Below are 2,527 nucleotides of genomic sequence, written 5' to 3'. Positions count from 1 at the left end.
ATAACGCAAAATGCATACTTTCACAAAACAGACTGAGTACAAGAGATGTACATTTGTAGTCTCGATAACTACCAGCTGATGCAAAGACGAGGAGGGTAGTCACAAAGAAAATTGACGTTTTGAGTACAAACTTTAAAACTCCTTACAAAAGGTTATGGTGTAAACTGTACACCAAATAAGGAGGTTTCTATAAATTTGCTGACAGACGAAGATGATGCTACAGACCGATATGAAGCTAGTGTGAATAAGTTATACGCTATCTTCCCTCGTCTTCCTCGTCGTCGTCGTGGTTCTCCTCCTCCTTTTGCAATCAGTACTACTGTCACCACTACGATCGTGAGTCCAACACTCTAATTACTAAGCCACGCGCTACCACATAGTTAGGTTAGACATGTCGTACTACCTACATCTATAAGAAGATGTGATGATATCTCAGGGGATTTATGCCTAAAGCCACTAATATTTAGTATTGTGTTGCTATAAGTCGATGTTCTTTTCTTTCATATAACCTTATGGTCATAATTATACAGGCTATAACAATAGTAGTAAACCAAAACGGTTAAAGTTAGAACGGAGCTCAGATCAAGCACAGTATTTCGCAATGTATTTTGGACTCCGAAATATAAACTTTTAACATGCTAACAAATTATCATTCTCTGAAACAAATCTGCATCTTATTGATAATAAAAAAGTATTGTAAATTATTTGTCCACGAATAGGAAAAAAAACCCGGAAAAAACGAAAAGACCTATCGAAATAGGTCCTAATCCCCCTCCTTGTCGTCCACCTCCTCCTTGTCGTCCTCCTCGTCCTTCTCCTCGTCCTTCTCCTCGGCCCCCTCCTACTCGGCCCCCTCCTACTCGGCCCCCTCCTACTCGGCCCCCTCCTCCTCGCTCCCCTCCTCGTCCCCTCCTTCTCCCAATCATCCTCCCCTCCTCCCACTCCTCCACGTCCTCCTCCACGTCTTCCTCGTCTTTCTAGTCTTCCCCCTCCTCGTCCTCCTCCTCGTTCTTCTTCTTCTTCTTCTACTTCTACTTCTTCTTCTTCTTCTTCTTCTTCTTCTACTTCTTCTTCTTCTTCTTCTTCTTCTTCTTCTTCTTCTTCTTCTTCTTCTTCTTCTTCTCCTACTCTCCCCTTCCCCACAATCTGTTATTTTGGTACGCGCGCACACACACACACACACACACACACACACACACACACATACACACACACACAAATGCGTACACACACACACAAATGCGTACACACACATGTAGTTCAAATTTATACAAGGAACAAAAAAAAACAAACAACAGAGCTAAGTGACGGAACAACAAACAAGGTGTATTAGTTTGAGACAGAAAAAAATCGAAGCCTTTGATGTTTCAAGCCTGCGCTCCTTTACAGAAAGGAATGAGGAGAGAAAATACAAACACACACGCACACACACACACACACAAACACACACATACACACACGTACACGCACACACGGTCACGCACAACGAATACACGCATATACACTCTTACACAAATATATAGATTTACATAGTATAGAGAGGTTTTTATTTCGCGCTGACCACTTCATAAAATGATTAAAGTGAATTTATCCTTTATTATATTCTTTTATTCCTTTATTCTTTTACTTGTTCCAGTCATTTGACTGCGGCCATACTGTGGCACCACCTTTAGTCGAGTAAATCGACCCCAGGATTTATTCTTTGTTAGCCAAGTACTTATTCTATCGGTTCTCTTTTGCAGAACCGCTAAGTTATGGGGAACTAAACACATCAGCATCGGTTGTCAAGTGATTTTGGGGTCGGGGATGGGGGGCAAACACAGACACACAGACATACACACGCATACATATATATACGACGGGTTTCTTTCAGTTTCCGTTTACCAAATCCACTCATGAGGCTTTGGTCGGCTCGAAACTATAGTAGAAGACACTTGCCCAAGGTGCCACGCAGTGGGACTGTGCCCGGAACCATGTGGTTGGTAAGCAATATAAATAAACAATATCTTTGCTCCAGATCAAAGTCGCAGTCACTGAGAAATTATTTTGATAAATAGCACGTGGTTAAAATGAAAAGTATAAATCCGACTTTATTTTTAGATACGTGCAAGTGTATATATATGGCTGTGCGACTTCAGGGCTCGTATAGATATGTATAAACACCTTTTATATATTTTGGAATATTTGTGCTGACGATATTAGTAAGTATTTATTACTTTAAGCTTGAAATTGTTTCCGATTATTACTTTTCATTTGCCCGCTTACAACCTATGCTATAGGACATTTATATATATATATGTATATATAGGCACAGGAGTGGCTGTGTGGTAAGTAGCTTGCTTACCAACCACATGGTTCCGGCTTCAGTCCCACTGCGTGGCATCTTGGGCAAGCGTCTTCTACTATAGCCTCGAGCCGACCAAAGCCTTGTGAGTGGATTTGGTAGACGGAAACTGAAAGAAGCCCGTCGTATATATGTATATATATATGTATGTGTGTGTGTTTGTGTGCCTGTGTTTGTCCCCCC

The 2,527-nt window shown here is 41.3% G+C and overlaps 1 long non-coding RNA gene across 3 annotated transcripts in view; it reads left to right on the top strand.

Moving 5' to 3' along the window:
• The window catches only part of LOC149137704 (uncharacterized), a 20,037-nt gene extending 18,378 nt beyond the window's left edge, over positions 1–1,659 (top strand). For all 3 annotated transcript variants that reach the window (XR_016243004.1, XR_016243001.1, XR_016243000.1), the window contains exon 2: positions 1–1,659. This exon is cut by the window's left edge and continues 313 nt beyond it. This is a non-coding gene — a long non-coding RNA (uncharacterized LOC149137704).
• Positions 1,660–2,527: the final 868 nt, after the last annotated feature.

The sequence above is a fragment of the Octopus bimaculoides genome, chromosome 1 (genome assembly GCF_046866305.1).
Source record: "Octopus bimaculoides isolate indiv1 chromosome 1, ASM4686630v1, whole genome shotgun sequence".
NCBI classification, from domain to species: Eukaryota; Metazoa; Mollusca; class Cephalopoda; order Octopoda; family Octopodidae; genus Octopus; species Octopus bimaculoides.
The sequence above is the reverse complement of the archived record's forward strand: the minus strand, read 5'-3'. Positions and strand labels throughout refer to the sequence as shown.